The 18,584-nt window shown below is 43.4% G+C and overlaps 11 pseudogenes; all 11 read left to right on the forward strand.

Annotated features, from left to right (window-relative positions):
* Positions 1-494: 494 nt before the first annotated feature.
* On the forward strand, positions 495-758 carry LOC130286509 (U2 spliceosomal RNA; annotated as a pseudogene).
* Positions 759-2,235: 1,477 nt separating this feature from the next.
* LOC130286510 (U2 spliceosomal RNA) lies at positions 2,236-2,499 on the forward strand (annotated as a pseudogene).
* A 1,479-nt stretch (positions 2,500-3,978) lies between these two features.
* Positions 3,979-4,242, forward strand: LOC130286511 (U2 spliceosomal RNA; annotated as a pseudogene).
* Positions 4,243-5,721: 1,479 nt separating this feature from the next.
* Positions 5,722-5,985, forward strand: LOC130286512 (U2 spliceosomal RNA; annotated as a pseudogene).
* A 1,493-nt stretch (positions 5,986-7,478) lies between these two features.
* LOC130286513 (U2 spliceosomal RNA) lies at positions 7,479-7,742 on the forward strand (annotated as a pseudogene).
* A 1,489-nt stretch (positions 7,743-9,231) lies between these two features.
* LOC130286515 (U2 spliceosomal RNA) lies at positions 9,232-9,495 on the forward strand (annotated as a pseudogene).
* Positions 9,496-10,974: 1,479 nt separating this feature from the next.
* LOC130287555 (U2 spliceosomal RNA) lies at positions 10,975-11,238 on the forward strand (annotated as a pseudogene).
* Positions 11,239-12,718: 1,480 nt separating this feature from the next.
* On the forward strand, positions 12,719-12,982 carry LOC130286539 (U2 spliceosomal RNA; annotated as a pseudogene).
* Positions 12,983-14,455: 1,473 nt separating this feature from the next.
* Positions 14,456-14,719, forward strand: LOC130286517 (U2 spliceosomal RNA; annotated as a pseudogene).
* A 1,470-nt stretch (positions 14,720-16,189) lies between these two features.
* On the forward strand, positions 16,190-16,453 carry LOC130286518 (U2 spliceosomal RNA; annotated as a pseudogene).
* A 1,464-nt stretch (positions 16,454-17,917) lies between these two features.
* LOC130286550 (U2 spliceosomal RNA) lies at positions 17,918-18,181 on the forward strand (annotated as a pseudogene).
* The last annotated feature ends 403 nt before the right edge of the window (positions 18,182-18,584 follow it).

The raw sequence follows: 18,584 nt of genomic DNA on the forward strand, positions 1-18,584 counted from the left end.
CAGCGGCACCACCATCGATTGTCAGGTCACCCGGATTCAGCAAATACCAGAGTCCAAAATGATGCAGGTTTATACTGTTAATTTTCAGTTTATCGTTACAGTTGGTGTTATTCCATGTCGGAAGGGACGCAGCTACAGCCAGTGGGGTAACTAGAGACAGGCAGGCAGCTATGTGCAACAAAGGTAGGCGTGTTGTTTTCATATGCAGATCTGAAATATTGTCTTATATGCAAGAGGAGGAGTGATGGGGGTTCAGGCAAAAGCCAGGCTATGGATTGCATTGCTAAATGCTCCATTAGAGTGCAATGGTCGCCTGTCCTTTTTTTAAGTGATGATGTGGGTTTAGCCTGTGCTGTATGTATGTATGGGTGGCTGACTGCCACCCACCCAGAAAGTGTATGGGAGGCTGGTTGGCTGCCAGCCTTCCTTCCATTCCTATGAGTAATGTGAGTGCTCATGAAGGGGACATGGTTGGGTCCACCCCTTTCCCGGTTATCCCCTCTAGGCCTTTTGGCTTAGATCAAGTGTAAAAAAAGAAAGGATCTTGCGACAGATCGCATCCTGAGGCACGTTTTTTTTTGTGTGAATACTTGCACTTGGGTGACTTGTGAGCACATACTGATACATACGTTCCCTATCTGGGGACCATAAATTAAATGGATTTTTGAGAAAGGGAGCTGATTTGGAAGCTTGCTTCTGTCGCCCTATGCATTGACCCGATGTGGCAGTATCTTCGGGTAGTGAACAGTGCACCACCCCATTCCAGTGTTAAACAAGAAAGATTCTCATTTAATCCTCCGTGGGTGAGAATTTGAGTTTGAGAATTGGAGACCAAAATGATGAGTTGCACTGACTGGTTTATGAACGTCTATTCATTTAGCGTTTTAATGACCATGTTTGCACACTGATTGGTGTAAAAAAATAAAATAAAACTAAATAATAATAATCTAGCACACCTGTGCAGGTTTGACATGACATGACAGGTAGCTGTCTTGTGGGTGGTGCTGAATCCTGTTAAATGACATGAGGGTCTCATGCCTATACACAAGGGTGTGTCATTGCTGTTGCTTGACCATGCATTGGTTTCTGTGGTCAGTGAATGATAAAAACAAAATTTACCATCCATTGATGGATGGGAAATCCGCCATGAGGCATTTGTTTTTAGAAACTGCTGCTCACAACCAATGTTGCAATGGAGTGTCTCCATCTGCTGGTGGTATTGGAAAGGCATTAGTGCTATGACAGGGTCTGAAGAAGAAGAAGAAGAAGAAGAAGAAGACGGAAAAAAATATATATAAAAAGAAAAAGAGAGAGAGAGAGAGAGACTGACTTAGTGAGCGAGTGAGTGAGAGAGTGAGAGTGAGTGAGAGTGAATGAGTGAGTGAGTGATTGAGTGAGTGAGTGAGTGAGTGAGTGAGAACAAATGAGTTAAAGCAAGTGAGTGAGAGAGATCGAATGAATGAAAGTCTGAATGACAGAAAGAAAAAAGGATGAAGAAAGAAGCATGAAGAAAAAAAAATGTATATGGAGTTGCTGACATGAGTGCAATCTACAAAGCCGTTGAGGCTGATCCTCATGGGAGGATTATTGCACCAGGACCCTTAGCACTTTTAAAATGCCATTCAATGCCACGGGCTAGATGTAAACTGCAGATGACCATGTTGTGGTAGTTACCATGGATACCCAAGTGATGTGTGAGCTAACACATAGGCCCAACAGATTCCAAGAAGGCCAGAATCACCAGCGGCACCACCATCGATTGTCAGGTCACCCGGATTCAGCAAATACCAGAGTCCAAAATGATGCAGGTTTATACTGTTAATTTTCAGTTTATCGTTACAGTTGGTGTTATTCCATGTCGGAAGGGACGCAGCTACAGCCAGTGGGGTAACTAGAGACAGGCAGGCAGCTATGTGCAACAAAGGTAGGCATGTTGTTTTCATATGCAGATCTGAAATATTGTCTTATATGCAAGAGGAGGAGTGATGGGGGTTCAGGCAAAAGCCAGGCTATGGATTGCATTGCTAAATGCTCCATCAGAGTGCAATGGTCGCCTGTCCTTTTTTTAAGTGATGATGTGGGTTTAGCCTGTGCTGTATGTATGTATGGGTGGCTGACTGCCACCCACCCAGAAAGTGTATGGGAGGCTGGTTGGCTGCCAGCCTTCCTTCCATTCCTATGAGTAATGTGAGTGCTCATGAAGGGGACATGGTTGGGTCCACCCCTTTCCCGGTTATCCCCTCTAGGCCTTTTGGCTTAGATCAAGTGTAAAAAAAGAAAGGATCTTGCGACAGATCGCATCCTGAGGCACGTTTTTTTTTGTGTGAATACTTGCACTTGGGTGACTTGTGAGCACATACTGATACATACGTTCCCTATCTGGGGACCATAAATTAAATGGATTTTTGAGAAAGGGAGCTGATTTGGAAGCTTGCTTCTGTCGCCCTATGCATTGACCCGATGTGGCAGTATCTTCGGGTAGTGAACAGTGCACCACCCCATTCCAGTGTTAAACAAGAAAGATTCTCATTTAATCCTCCGTGGGTGAGAATTTGAGTTTGAGAATTGGAGACCAAAATGATGAGTTGCACTGACTGGTTTATGAACGTCTATTCATTTAGCGTTTTAATGACCATGTTTGCACACTGATTGGTGTAAAAAAATAAAATAAAACTAAATAATAATAATCTAGCACACCTGTGCAGGTTTGACATGACATGACAGGTAGCTGTCTTGTGGGTGGTGCTGAATCCTGTTAAATGACATGAGGGTCTCATGCCTATACACAAGGGTGTGTCATTGCTGTTGCTTGACCATGCATTGGTTTCTGTGGTCAGTGAATGATAAAAACAAAATTTACCATCCATTGATGGATGGGAAATCCGCCATGAGGCATTTGTTTTTAGAAACTGCTGCTCACAACCAATGTTGCAATGGAGTGTCTCCATCTGCTGGTGGTATTGGAAAGGCATTAGTGCTATGACAGGGTCTGAAGAAGAAGAAGAAGAAGAAGAAGAAGAAGAAGACGGAAAAAAATATATATAAAAAGAAAAAGAGAGAGAGAGAGAGAGACTGACTTAGTGAGCGAGTGAGTGAGAGAGTGAGAGTGAGTGAGAGTGAATGAGTGAGTGAGTGATTGAGTGAGTGAGTGAGTGAGTGAGAACAAATGAGTTAAAGCAAGTGAGTGAGAGAGATCGAATGAATGAAAGTCTGAATGACAGAAAGAAAAAAGGATGAAGAAAGAAGCATGAAGAAAAAAAAATGTATATGGAGTTGCTGACATGAGTGCAATCTACAAAGCCGTTGAGGCTGATCCTCATGGGAGGATTATTGCACCAGGACCCTTAGCACTTTTAAAATGCCATTCAATGCCACGGGCTAGATGTAAACTGCAGATGACCATGTTGTGGTAGTTACCATGGATACCCAAGTGATGTGTGAGCTAACACATAGGCCCAACAGATTCCAAGAAGGCCAGAATCACCAGCGGCACCACCATCGATTGTCAGGTCACCCGGATTCAGCAAATACCAGAGTCCAAAATGATGCAGGTTTATACTGTTAATTTTCAGTTTATCGTTACAGTTGGTGTTATTCCATGTCGGAAGGGACGCAGCTACAGCCAGTGGGGTAACTAGAGACAGGCAGGCAGCTATGTGCAACAAAGGTAGGCGTGTTGTTTTCATATGCAGATCTGAAATATTGTCTTATATGCAAGAGGAGGAGTGATGGGGGTTCAGGCAAAAGCCAGGCTATGGATTGCATTGCTAAATGCTCCATCAGAGTGCAATGGTCGCCTGTCCTTTTTTTAAGTGATGATGTGGGTTTAGCCTGTGCTGTATGTATGTATGGGTGGCTGACTGCCACCCACCCAGAAAGTGTATGGGAGGCTGGTTGGCTGCCAGCCTTCCTTCCATTCCTATGAGTAATGTGAGTGCTCATGAAGGGGACATGGTTGGGTCCACCCCTTTCCCGGTTATCCCCTCTAGGCCTTTTGGCTTAGATCAAGTGTAAAAAAAGAAAGGATCTTGCGACAGATCGCATCCTGAGGCACGTTTTTTTTTGTGTGAATACTTGCACTTGGGTGACTTGTGAGCACATACTGATACATACGTTCCCTATCTGGGGACCATAAATTAAATGGATTTTTGAGAAAGGGAGCTGATTTGGAAGCTTGCTTCTGTCGCCCTATGCATTGACCCGATGTGGCAGTATCTTCGGGTAGTGAACAGTGCACCACCCCATTCCAGTGTTAAACAAGAAAGATTCTCATTTAATCCTCCGTGGGTGAGAATTTGAGTTTGAGAATTGGAGACCAAAATGATGAGTTGCACTGACTGGTTTATGAACGTCTATTCATTTAGCGTTTTAATGACCATGTTTGCACACTGATTGGTGTAAAAAAATAAAATAAAACTAAATAATAATAATCTAGCACACCTGTGCAGGTTTGACATGACATGACAGGTAGCTGTCTTGTGGGTGGTGCTGAATCCTGTTAAATGACATGAGGGTCTCATGCCTATACACAAGGGTGTGTCATTGCTGTTGCTTGACCATGCATTGGTTTCTGTGGTCAGTGAATGATAAAAACAAAATTTACCATCCATTGATGGATGGGAAATCCGCCATGAGGCATTTGTTTTTAGAAACTGCTGCTCACAACCAATGTTGCAATGGAGTGTCTCCATCTGCTGGTGGTATTGGAAAGGCATTAGTGCTATGACAGGGTCTGAAGAAGAAGAAGAAGAAGAAGAAGAAGAAGAAGACGGAAAAAAATATATATAAAAAGAAAAAGAGAGAGAGAGAGAGAGACTGACTTAGTGAGCGAGTGAGTGAGAGAGTGAGAGTGAGTGAGAGTGAATGAGTGAGTGAGTGATTGAGTGAGTGAGTGAGTGAGTGAGAACAAATGAGTTAAAGCAAGTGAGTGAGAGAGATCGAATGAATGAAAGTCTGAATGACAGAAAGAAAAAAGGATGAAGAAAGAAGCATGAAGAAAAAAAAATGTATATGGAGTTGCTGACATGAGTGCAATCTACAAAGCCGTTGAGGCTGATCCTCATGGGAGGATTATTGCACCAGGACCCTTAGCACTTTTAAAATGCCATTCAATGCCACGGGCTAGATGTAAACTGCAGATGACCATGTTGTGGTAGTTACCATGGATACCCAAGTGATGTGTGAGCTAACACATAGGCCCAACAGATTCCAAGAAGGCCAGAATCACCAGCGGCACCACCATCGATTGTCAGGTCACCCGGATTCAGCAAATACCAGAGTCCAAAATGATGCAGGTTTATACTGTTAATTTTCAGTTTATCGTTACAGTTGGTGTTATTCCATGTCGGAAGGGACGCAGCTACAGCCAGTGGGGTAACTAGAGACAGGCAGGCAGCTATGTGCAACAAAGGTAGGCGTGTTGTTTTCATATGCAGATCTGAAATATTGTCTTATATGCAAGAGGAGGAGTGATGGGGGTTCAGGCAAAAGCCAGGCTATGGATTGCATTGCTAAATGCTCCATCAGAGTGCAATGGTCGCCTGTCCTTTTTTTAAGTGATGATGTGGGTTTAGCCTGTGCTGTATGTATGTATGGGTGGCTGACTGCCACCCACCCAGAAAGTGTATGGGAGGCTGGTTGGCTGCCAGCCTTCCTTCCATTCCTATGAGTAATGTGAGTGCTCATGAAGGGGACATGGTTGGGTCCACCCCTTTCCCGGTTATCCCCTCTAGGCCTTTTGGCTTAGATCAAGTGTAAAAAAAGAAAGGATCTTGCGACAGATCGCATCCTGAGGCACGTTTTTTTTTGTGTGAATACTTGCACTTGGGTGACTTGTGAGCACATACTGATACATACGTTCCCTATCTGGGGACCATAAATTAAATGGATTTTTGAGAAAGGGAGCTGATTTGGAAGCTTGCTTCTGTCGCCCTATGCATTGACCCGATGTGGCAGTATCTTCGGGTAGTGAACAGTGCACCACCCCATTCCAGTGTTAAACAAGAAAGATTCTCATTTAATCCTCCGTGGGTGAGAATTTGAGTTTGAGAATTGGAGACCAAAATGATGAGTTGCACTGACTGGTTTATGAACGTCTATTCATTTAGCGTTTTAATGACCATGTTTGCACACTGATTGGTGTAAAAAAATAAAATAAAACTAAATAATAATAATCTAGCACACCTGTGCAGGTTTGACATGACATGACAGGTAGCTGTCTTGTGGGTGGTGCTGAATCCTGTTAAATAACATGAGGGTCTCATGCCTATACACAAGGGTGTGTCATTGCTGTTGCTTGACCATGCATTGGTTTCTGTGGTCAGTGAATGATAAAAACAAAATTTACCATCCATTGATGGATGGGAAATCCGCCATGAGGCATTTGTTTTTAGAAACTGCTGCTCACAACCAATGTTGCAATGGAGTGTCTCCATCTGCTGGTGGTATTGGAAAGGCATTAGTGCTATGACAGGGTCTGAAGAAGAAGAAGAAGAAGAAGAAGAAGAAGAAGAAGAAGACGGAAAAAAATATATATAAAAAGAAAAAGAGAGAGAGAGAGAGAGACTGACTTAGTGAGCGAGTGAGTGAGAGAGTGAGAGTGAGTGAGAGTGAATGAGTGAGTGAGTGATTGATTGAGTGAGTGAGTGAGTGAGTGAGTGAGAACAAATGAGTTAAAGCAAGTGAGTGAGAGAGATCGAATGAATGAAAGTCTGAATGACAGAAAGAAAAAAGGATGAAGAAAGAAGCATGAAGAAAAAAAAATGTATATGGAGTTGCTGACATGAGTGCAATCTACAAAGCCGTTGAGGCTGATCCTCATGGGAGGATTATTGCACCAGGACCCTTAGCACTTTTAAAATGCCATTCAATGCCACGGGCTAGATGTAAACTGCAGATGACCATGTTGTGGTAGTTACCATGGATACCCAAGTGATGTGTGAGCTAACACATAGGCCCAACAGATTCCAAGAAGGCCAGAATCACCAGCGGCACCACCATCGATTGTCAGGTCACCCGGATTCAGCAAATACCAGAGTCCAAAATGATGCAGGTTTATACTGTTAATTTTCAGTTTATCGTTACAGTTGGTGTTATTCCATGTCGGAAGGGACGCAGCTACAGCCAGTGGGGTAACTAGAGACAGGCAGGCAGCTATGTGCAACAAAGGTAGGCGTGTTGTTTTCATATGCAGATCTGAAATATTGTCTTATATGCAAGAGGAGGAGTGATGGGGGTTCAGGCAAAAGCCAGGCTATGGATTGCATTGCTAAATGCTCCATCAGAGTGCAATGGTCGCCTGTCCTTTTTTTAAGTGATGATGTGGGTTTAGCCTGTGCTGTATGTATGTATGGGTGGCTGACTGCCACCCACCCAGAAAGTGTATGGGAGGCTGGTTGGCTGCCAGCCTTCCTTCCATTCCTATGAGTAATGTGAGTGCTCATGAAGGGGACATGGTTGGGTCCACCCCTTTCCCGGTTATCCCCTCTAGGCCTTTTGGCTTAGATCAAGTGTAAAAAAAGAAAGGATCTTGCGACAGATCGCATCCTGAGGCACGTTTTTTTTTGTGTGAATACTTGCACTTGGGTGACTTGTGAGCACATACTGATACATACGTTCCCTATCTGGGGACCATAAATTAAATGGATTTTTGAGAAAGGGAGCTGATTTGGAAGCTTGCTTCTGTCGCCCTATGCATTGACCCGATGTGGCAGTATCTTCGGGTAGTGAACAGTGCACCACCCCATTCCAGTGTTAAACAAGAAAGATTCTCATTTAATCCTCCGTGGGTGAGAATTTGAGTTTGAGAATTGGAGACCAAAATGATGAGTTGCACTGACTGGTTTATGAACGTCTATTCATTTAGCGTTTTAATGACCATGTTTGCACACTGATTGGTGTAAAAAAATAAAATAAAACTAAATAATAATAATCTAGCACACCTGTGCAGGTTTGACATGACATGACAGGTAGCTGTCTTGTGGGTGGTGCTGAATCCTGTTAAATGACATGAGGGTCTCATGCCTATACACAAGGGTGTGTCATTGCTGTTGCTTGACCATGCATTGGTTTCTGTGGTCAGTGAATGATAAAAACAAAATTTACCATCCATTGATGGATGGGAAATCCGCCATGAGGCATTTGTTTTTAGAAACTGCTGCTCACAACCAATGTTGCAATGGAGTGTCTCCATCTGCTGGTGGTATTGGAAAGGCATTAGTGCTATGACAGGGTCTGAAGAAGAAGAAGAAGAAGAAGAAGAAGAAGAAGAAGAAGACGGAAAAAAATATATATAAAAAGAAAAAGAGAGAGAGAGAGAGAGAGAGACTGACTTAGTGAGCGAGTGAGTGAGAGAGTGAGAGTGAGTGAGAGTGAATGAGTGAGTGAGTGATTGAGTGAGTGAGTGAGTGAGTGAGAACAAATGAGTTAAAGCAAGTGAGTGAGAGAGATCGAATGAATGAAAGTCTGAATGACAGAAAGAAAAAAGGATGAAGAAAGAAGCATGAAGAAAAAAAAATGTATATGGAGTTGCTGACATGAGTGCAATCTACAAAGCCGTTGAGGCTGATCCTCATGGGAGGATTATTGCACCAGGACCCTTAGCACTTTTAAAATGCCATTCAATGCCACGGGCTAGATGTAAACTGCAGATGACCATGTTGTGGTAGTTACCATGGATACCCAAGTGATGTGTGAGCTAACACATAGGCCCAACAGATTCCAAGAAGGCCAGAATCACCAGCGGCACCACCATCGATTGTCAGGTCACCCGGATTCAGCAAATACCAGAGTCCAAAATGATGCAGGTTTATACTGTTAATTTTCAGTTTATCGTTACAGTTGGTGTTATTCCATGTCGGAAGGGACGCAGCTACAGCCAGTGGGGTAACTAGAGACAGGCAGGCAGCTATGTGCAACAAAGGTAGGCGTGTTGTTTTCATATGCAGATCTGAAATATTGTCTTATATGCAAGAGGAGGAGTGATGGGGGTTCAGGCAAAAGCCAGGCTATGGATTGCATTGCTAAATGCTCCATCAGAGTGCAATGGTCGCCTGTCCTTTTTTTAAGTGATGATGTGGGTTTAGCCTGTGCTGTATGTATGTATGGGTGGCTGACTGCCACCCACCCAGAAAGTGTATGGGAGGCTGGTTGGCTGCCAGCCTTCCTTCCATTCCTATGAGTAATGTGAGTGCTCATGAAGGGGACATGGTTGGGTCCACCCCTTTCCCGGTTATCCCCTCTAGGCCTTTTGGCTTAGATCAAGTGTAAAAAAAGAAAGGATCTTGCGACAGATCGCATCCTGAGGCACGTTTTTTTTTGTGTGAATACTTGCACTTGGGTGACTTGTGAGCACATACTGATACATACGTTCCCTATCTGGGGACCATAAATTAAATGGATTTTTGAGAAAGGGAGCTGATTTGGAAGCTTGCTTCTGTCGCCCTATGCATTGACCCGATGTGGCAGTATCTTCGGGTAGTGAACAGTGCACCACCCCATTCCAGTGTTAAACAAGAAAGATTCTCATTTAATCCTCCGTGGGTGAGAATTTGAGTTTGAGAATTGGAGACCAAAATGATGAGTTGCACTGACTGGTTTATGAACGTCTATTCATTTAGCGTTTTAATGACCATGTTTGCACACTGATTGGTGTAAAAAAATAAAATAAAACTAAATAATAATAATCTAGCACACCTGTGCAGGTTTGACATGACATGACAGGTAGCTGTCTTGTGGGTGGTGCTGAATCCTGTTAAATGACATGAGGGTCTCATGCCTATACACAAGGGTGTGTCATTGCTGTTGCTTGACCATGCATTGGTTTCTGTGGTCAGTGAATGATAAAAACAAAATTTACCATCCATTGATGGATGGGAAATCCGCCATGAGGCATTTGTTTTTAGAAACTGCTGCTCACAACCAATGTTGCAATGGAGTGTCTCCATCTGCTGGTGGTATTGGAAAGGCATTAGTGCTATGACAGGGTCTGAAGAAGAAGAAGAAGAAGAAGAAGAAGAAGAAGAAGAAGACGGAAAAAAATATATATAAAAAGAAAAAGAGAGAGAGAGAGAGACTGACTTAGTGAGCGAGTGAGTGAGAGAGTGAGAGTGAGTGAGAGTGAATGAGTGAGTGAGTGAGTGAGTGAGTGAGTGAGTGAGAACAAATGAGTTAAAGCAAGTGAGTGAGAGAGATCGAATGAATGAAAGTCTGAATGACAGAAAGAAAAAAGGATGAAGAAAGAAGCATGAAGAAAAAAAAATGTATATGGAGTTGCTGACATGAGTGCAATCTACAAAGCCGTTGAGGCTGATCCTCATGGGAGGATTATTGCACCAGGACCCTTAGCACTTTTAAAATGCCATTCAATGCCACGGGCTAGATGTAAACTGCAGATGACCATGTTGTGGTAGTTACCATGGATACCCAAGTGATGTGTGAGCTAACACATAGGCCCAACAGATTCCAAGAAGGCCAGAATCACCAGCGGCACCACCATCGATTGTCAGGTCACCCGGATTCAGCAAATACCAGAGTCCAAAATGATGCAGGTTTATACTGTTAATTTTCAGTTTATCGTTACAGTTGGTGTTATTCCATGTCGGAAGGGACGCAGCTACAGCCAGTGGGGTAACTAGAGACAGGCAGGCAGCTATGTGCAACAAAGGTAGGCGTGTTGTTTTCATATGCAGATCTGAAATATTGTCTTATATGCAAGAGGAGGAGTGATGGGGGTTCAGGCAAAAGCCAGGCTATGGATTGCATTGCTAAATGCTCCATCAGAGTGCAATGGTCGCCTGTCCTTTTTTTAAGTGATGATGTGGGTTTAGCCTGTGCTGTATGTATGTATGGGTGGCTGACTGCCACCCACCCAGAAAGTGTATGGGAGGCTGGTTGGCTGCCAGCCTTCCTTCCATTCCTATGAGTAATGTGAGTGCTCATGAAGGGGACATGGTTGGGTCCACCCCTTTCCCGGTTATCCCCTCTAGGCCTTTTGGCTTAGATCAAGTGTAAAAAAAGAAAGGATCTTGCGACAGATCGCATCCTGAGGCACGTTTTTTTTTGTGTGAATACTTGCACTTGGGTGACTTGTGAGCACATACTGATACATACGTTCCCTATCTGGGGACCATAAATTAAATGGATTTTTGAGAAAGGGAGCTGATTTGGAAGCTTGCTTCTGTCGCCCTATGCATTGACCCGATGTAGCAGTATCTTCGGGTAGTGAACAGTGCACCACCCCATTCCAGTGTTAAACAAGAAAGATTCTCATTTAATCCTCCGTGGGTGAGAATTTGAGTTTGAGAATTGGAGACCAAAATGATGAGTTGCACTGACTGGTTTATGAACGTCTATTCATTTAGCGTTTTAATGACCATGTTTGCACACTGATTGGTGTAAAAAAATAAAATAAAACTAAATAATAATAATCTAGCACACCTGTGCAGGTTTGACATGACATGACAGGTAGCTGTCTTGTGGGTGGTGCTGAATCCTGTTAAATGACATGAGGGTCTCATGCCTATACACAAGGGTGTGTCATTGCTGTTGCTTGACCATGCATTGGTTTCTGTGGTCAGTGAATGATAAAAACAAAATTTACCATCCATTGATGGATGGGAAATCCGCCATGAGGCATTTGTTTTTAGAAACTGCTGCTCACAACCAATGTTGCAATGGAGTGTCTCCATCTGCTGGTGGTATTGGAAAGGCATTAGTGCTATGACAGGGTCTGAAGAAGAAGAAGAAGAAGAAGAAGAAGAAGACGGAAAAAAATATATATAAAAAGAAAAAGAGAGAGAGAGAGAGAGACTGACTTAGTGAGCGAGTGAGTGAGAGAGTGAGAGTGAGTGAGAGTGAATGAGTGAGTGAGTGATTGAGTGAGTGAGTGAGTGAGTGAGTGAGAACAAATGAGTTAAAGCAAGTGAGTGAGAGAGATCGAATGAATGAAAGTCTGAATGACAGAAAGAAAAAAGGATGAAGAAAGAAGCATGAAGAAAAAAAAATGTATATGGAGTTGCTGACATGAGTGCAATCTACAAAGCCGTTGAGGCTGATCCTCATGGGAGGATTATTGCACCAGGACCCTTAGCACTTTTAAAATGCCATTCAATGCCACGGGCTAGATGTAAACTGCAGATGACCATGTTGTGGTAGTTACCATGGATACCCAAGTGATGTGTGAGCTAACACATAGGCCCAACAGATTCCAAGAAGGCCAGAATCACCAGCGGCACCACCATCGATTGTCAGGTCACCCGGATTCAGCAAATACCAGAGTCCAAAATGATGCAGGTTTATACTGTTAATTTTCAGTTTATCGTTACAGTTGGTGTTATTCCATGTCGGAAGGGACGCAGCTACAGCCAGTGGGGTAACTAGAGACAGGCAGGCAGCTATGTGCAACAAAGGTAGGCGTGTTGTTTTCATATGCAGATCTGAAATATTGTCTTATATGCAAGAGGAGGAGTGATGGGGGTTCAGGCAAAAGCCAGGCTATGGATTGCATTGCTAAATGCTCCATCAGAGTGCAATGGTCGCCTGTCCTTTTTTTAAGTGATGATGTGGGTTTAGCCTGTGCTGTATGTATGTATGGGTGGCTGACTGCCACCCACCCAGAAAGTGTATGGGAGGCTGGTTGGCTGCCAGCCTTCCTTCCATTCCTATGAGTAATGTGAGTGCTCATGAAGGGGACATGGTTGGGTCCACCCCTTTCCCGGTTATCCCCTCTAGGCCTTTTGGCTTAGATCAAGTGTAAAAAAAGAAAGGATCTTGTGACAGATCGCATCCTGAGGCACGTTTTTTTTTGTGTGAATACTTGCACTTGGGTGACTTGTGAGCACATACTGATACATACGTTCCCTATCTGGGGACCATAAATTAAATGGATTTTTGAGAAAGGGAGCTGATTTGGAAGCTTGCTTCTGTCGCCCTATGCATTGACCCGATGTGGCAGTATCTTCGGGTAGTGAACAGTGCACCACCCCATTCCAGTGTTAAACAAGAAAGATTCTCATTTAATCCTCCGTGGGTGAGAATTTGAGTTTGATAATTGGAGACCAAAATGATGAGTTGCACTGACTGGTTTATGAACGTCTATTCATTTAGCGTTTTAATGACCATGTTTGCACACTGATTGGTGTAAAAAAATAAAATAAAACTAAATAATAATAATCTAGCACACCTGTGCAGGTTTGACATGACATGACAGGTAGCTGTCTTGTGGGTGGTGCTGAATCCTGTTAAATGACATGAGGGTCTCATGCCTATACACAAGGGTGTGTCATTGCTGTTGCTTGACCATGCATTGGTTTCTGTGGTCAGTGAATGATAAAAACAAAATTTACCATCCATTGATGGATGGGAAATCCGCCATGAGGCATTTGTTTTTAGAAACTGCTGCTCACAACCAATGTTGCAATGGAGTGTCTCCATCTGCTGGTGGTATTGGAAAGGCATTAGTGCTATGACAGGGTCTGAAGAAGAAGAAGAAGAAGAAGAAGAAGACGGAAAAAAATATATATAAAAATAAAAAGAGAGAGAGAGAGAGAGACTGACTTAGTGAGCGAGTGAGTGAGAGAGTGAGAGTGAGTGAGAGTGAATGAGTGAGTGAGTGATTGAGTGAGTGAGTGAGTGAGTGAGAACAAATGAGTTAAAGCAAGTGAGTGAGAGAGATCGAATGAATGAAAGTCTGAATGACAGAAAGAAAAAAGGATGAAGAAAGAAGCATGAAGAAAAAAAAATGTATATGGAGTTGCTGACATGAGTGCAATCTACAAAGCCGTTGAGGCTGATCCTCATGGGAGGATTATTGCACCAGGACCCTTAGCACTTTTAAAATGCCATTCAATGCCACGGGCTAGATGTAAACTGCAGATGACCATGTTGTGGTAGTTACCATGGATACCCAAGTGATGTGTGAGCTAACACATAGGCCCAACAGATTCCAAGAAGGCCAGAATCACCAGCGGCACCACCATCGATTGTCAGGTCACCCGGATTCAGCAAATACCAGAGTCCAAAATGATGCAGGTTTATACTGTTAATTTTCAGTTTATCGTTACAGTTGGTGTTATTCCATGTCGGAAGGGACGCAGCTACAGCCAGTGGGGTAACTAGAGACAGGCAGGCAGCTATGTGCAACAAAGGTAGGCGTGTTGTTTTCATATGCAGATCTGAAATATTGTCTTATATGCAAGAGGAGGAGTGATGGGGGTTCAGGCAAAAGCCAGGCTATGGATTGCATTGCTAAATGCTCCATCAGAGTGCAATGGTCGCCTGTCCTTTTTTTAAGTGATGATGTGGGTTTAGCCTGTGCTGTATGTATGTATGGGTGGCTGACTGCCACCCACCCAGAAAGTGTATGGGAGGCTGGTTGGCTGCCAGCCTTCCTTCCATTCCTATGAGTAATGTGAGTGCTCATGAAGGGGACATGGTTGGGTCCACCCCTTTCCCGGTTATCCCCTCTAGGCCTTTTGGCTTAGATCAAGTGTAAAAAAAGAAAGGATCTTGCGACAGATCGCATCCTGAGGCACGTTTTTTTTTGTGTGAATACTTGCACTTGGGTGACTTGTGAGCACATACTGATACATACGTTCCCTATCTGGGGACCATAAATTAAATGGATTTTTGAGAAAGGGAGCTGATTTGGAAGCTTGCTTCTGTCGCCCTATGCATTGACCCGATGTGGCAGTATCTTCGGGTAGTGAACAGTGCACCACCCCATTCCAGTGTTAAACAAGAAAGATTCTCATTTAATCCTCCGTGGGTGAGAATTTGAGTTTGAGAATTGGAGACCAAAATGATGAGTTGCACTGACTGGTTTATGAACGTCTATTCATTTAGCGTTTTAATGACCATGTTTGCACACTGATTGGTGTAAAAAAATAAAATAAAACTAAATAATAATAATCTAGCACACCTGTGCAGGTTTGACATGACATGACAGGTAGCTGTCTTGTGGGTGGTGCTGAATCCTGTTAAATGACATGAGGGTCTCATGCCTATACACAAGGGTGTGTCATTGCTGTTGCTTGACCATGCATTGGTTTCTGTGGTCAGTGAATGATAAAAACAAAATTTACTATCCATTGATGGATGGGAAATCCGCCATGAGGCATTTGTTTTTAGAAACTGCTGCTCACAACCAATGTTGCAATGGAGTGTCTCCATCTGCTGGTGGTATTGGAAAGGCATTAGTGCTATGACAGGGTCTGAAGAAGAAGAAGAAGAAGAAGAAGACGGAAAAAAATATATATAAAAAGAAAAAGAGAGAGAGAGAGAGAGACTGACTTAGTGAGCGTGTGAGTGAGAGAGTGAGAGTGAGTGAGAGTGAATGAGTGAGTGAGTGATTGAGTGAGTGAGTGAGTGAGTGAGAACAAATGAGTTAAAGCAAGTGAGTGAGAGAGATCGAATGAATGAAAGTCTGAATGACAGAAAGAAAAAAGGATGAAGAAAGAAGCATGAAGAAAAAAAAATGTATATGGAGTTGCTGACATGAGTGCAATCTACAAAGCCGTTGAGGCTGATCCTCATGGGAGGATTATTGCACCAGGACCCTTAGCACTTTTAAAATGCCATTCAATGCCACGGGCTAGATGTAAACTGCAGATGACCATGTTGTGGTAGTTACCATGGATACCCAAGTGATGTGTGAGCTAACACATAGGCCCAACAGATTCCAAGAAGGCCAGAATCACCAGCGGCACCACCATCGATTGTCAGGTCACCCGGATTCAGCAAATACCAGAGTCCAAAATGATGCAGGTTTATACTGTTAATTTTCAGTTTATCGTTACAGTTGGTGTTATTCCATGTCGGAAGGGACGCAGCTACAGCCAGTGGGGTAACTAGAGACAGGCAGGCAGCTATGTGCAACAAAGGTAGGCGTGTTGTTTTCATATGCAGATCTGAAATATTGTCTTATATGCAAGAGGAGGAGTGATGGGGGTTCAGGCAAAAGCCAGGCTATGGATTGCATTGCTAAATGCTCCATCAGAGTGCAATGGTCGCCTGTCCTTTTTTTAAGTGATGATGTGGGTTTAGCCTGTGCTGTATGTATGTATGGGTGGCTGACTGCCACCCACCCAGAAAGTGTATGGGAGGCTGGTTGGCTGCCAGCCTTCCTTCCATTCCTATGAGTAATGTGAGTGCTCATGAAGGGGACATGGTTGGGTCCACCCCTTTCCCGGTTATCCCCTCTAGGCCTTTTGGCTTAGATCAAGTGTAAAAAAAGAAAGGATCTTGCGACAGATCGCATCCTGAGGCACGTTTTTTTTTGTGTGAATACTTGCACTTGGGTGACTTGTGAGCACATACTGATACATACGTTCCCTATCTGGGGACCATAAATTAAATGGATTTTTGAGAAAGGGAGCTGATTTGGAAGCTTGCTTCTGTCGCCCTATGCATTGACCCGATGTGGCAGTATCTTCGGGTAGTGAACAGTGCACCACCCCATTCCAGTGTTAAACAAGAAAGATTCTCATTTAATCCTCCGTGGGTGAGAATTTGAGTTTGAGAATTGGAGACCAAAATGATGAGTTGCACTGACTGGTTTATGAACGTCTATTCATTTAGCGTTTTAATGACCATGTTTGCACACTGATTGGTGTAAAAAAATAAAATAAAACTAAATAATAATAATCTAGCACACCTGTGCAGGTTTGACATGACATGACAGGTAGCTGTCTTGTGGGTGATGCTGAATCCTGTTAAATGACATGAGGGTCTCATGCCTATACACAAGGGTGTGTCATTGCTGTTGCTTGACCATGCATTGGTTTCTGTGGTCAGTGAATGATAAAAACAAAATTTACCATCCATTGATGGATGGGAAATCCGCCATGAGGCATTTGTTTTTAGAAACTGCTGCTCACAACCAATGTTGCAATGGAGTGTCTCCATCTGCTGGTGGTATTGGAAAGGCATTAGTGCTATGACAGGGTCTGAAGAAGAAGAAGAAGAAGAAGAAGACGGAAAAAAATATATATAAAAAGAAAAAGAGAGAGAGAGAGAGACTGACTTAGTGAGCGAGTGAGTGAGAGAGTGAGAGTGAGTGAGAGTGAATGAGTGAGTGAGTGATTGAGTGAGTGAGTGAGTGAGAACAAATGAGTTAAAGCAAGTGAGTGAGAGAGATCGAATGAATGAAAGTCTGAATGACAGAAAGAAAAAAGGATGAAGAAAGAAGCATGAAGAAAAAAAAATGTATATGGAGTTGCTGACATGAGTGCAATCTACAAAGCCGTTGAGGCTGATCCTCATGGGAGGATTATTGCACCAGGACCCTTAGCACTTTTAAAATGCCATTCAATGCCACGGGCTAGATGTAAACTGCAGATGACCATGTTGTGGTAGTTACCATGGATACCCAAGTGATGTGTGAGCTAACACATAGGCCCAACAGATTCCAAGAAGGCCAGAATCACCAGCGGCACCACCATCGATTGTCAGGTCACCCGGATTCAGCAAATACCAGAGTCCAAAATGATGCAGGTTTATACTGTTAATTTTCAGTTTATCGTTACAGTTGGTGTTATTCCATGTCGGAAGGGACGCAGCTACAGCCAGTGGGGTAACTAGAGACAGGCAGGCAGCTATGTGCAACAAAGGTAGGCGTGTTGTTTTCATATGCAGATCTGAAATATTGTCTTATATGCAAGAGGAGGAGTGATGGGGGTTCAGGCAAAAGCCAGGCTATGGATTGCATTGCTAAATGCTCCATCAGAGTGCAATGGTCGCCTGTCCTTTTTTTAAGTGATGATGTGGGTTTAGCCTGTGCTGTATGTATGTATGGGTGGCTGACTGCCACCCACCCAGAAAGTGTATGGGAGGCTGGTTGGCTGCCAGCCTTCCTTCCATTCCTATGAGTAATGTGAGTGCTCATGAAGGGGACATGGTTGGGTCCACCCCTTTCCCGGTTATCCCCTCTAGGCCTTTTGGCTTAGATCAAGTGTAAAAAAAGAAAGGATCTTGTGACAGATCGCATCCTGAGGCACGTTTTTTTTTGTGTGAATACTTGCACTTGGGTGACTTGTGAGCACATACTGATACATACGTTCCCTATCTGGGGACCATAAATTAAATGGATTTTTGAGAAAGGGAGCTGATTTGGAAGCTTGCTTCTGTCGCCCTATGCATTGACCCGATGTGGCAGTATCTTCGGGTAGTGAACAGTGCACCACCCCATTCCAGTGTTAAACAAGAAAGATTCTCATTTAATCCTCCGTGGGTGAGAATTTGAGTTTGATAATTGGAGACCAAAATGATGAGTTGCACTGACTGGTTTATGAACGTCTATTCATTTAGCGTTTTAATGACCATGTTTGCACACTGATTGGTGTAAAAAAATAAAATAAAACTAAATAATAATAATCTAGCACACCTGTGCAGGTTTGACATGACATGACAGGTAGCTGTCTTGTGGGTGGTGCTGAATCCTGTTAAATGACATGAGGGTCTCATGCCTATACACAAGGGTGTGTCATTGCTGTTGCTTGACCATGCATTGGTTTCTGTGGTCAGTGAATGATAAAAACAAAATTTACCATCCATTGATGGATGGGAAATCCGCCATGAGGCATTTGTTT

The sequence above is a fragment of the Hyla sarda genome, chromosome 8 (genome assembly GCF_029499605.1).
Source record: "Hyla sarda isolate aHylSar1 chromosome 8, aHylSar1.hap1, whole genome shotgun sequence".
NCBI lineage: Eukaryota > Metazoa > Chordata > Amphibia > Anura > Hylidae > Hyla > Hyla sarda.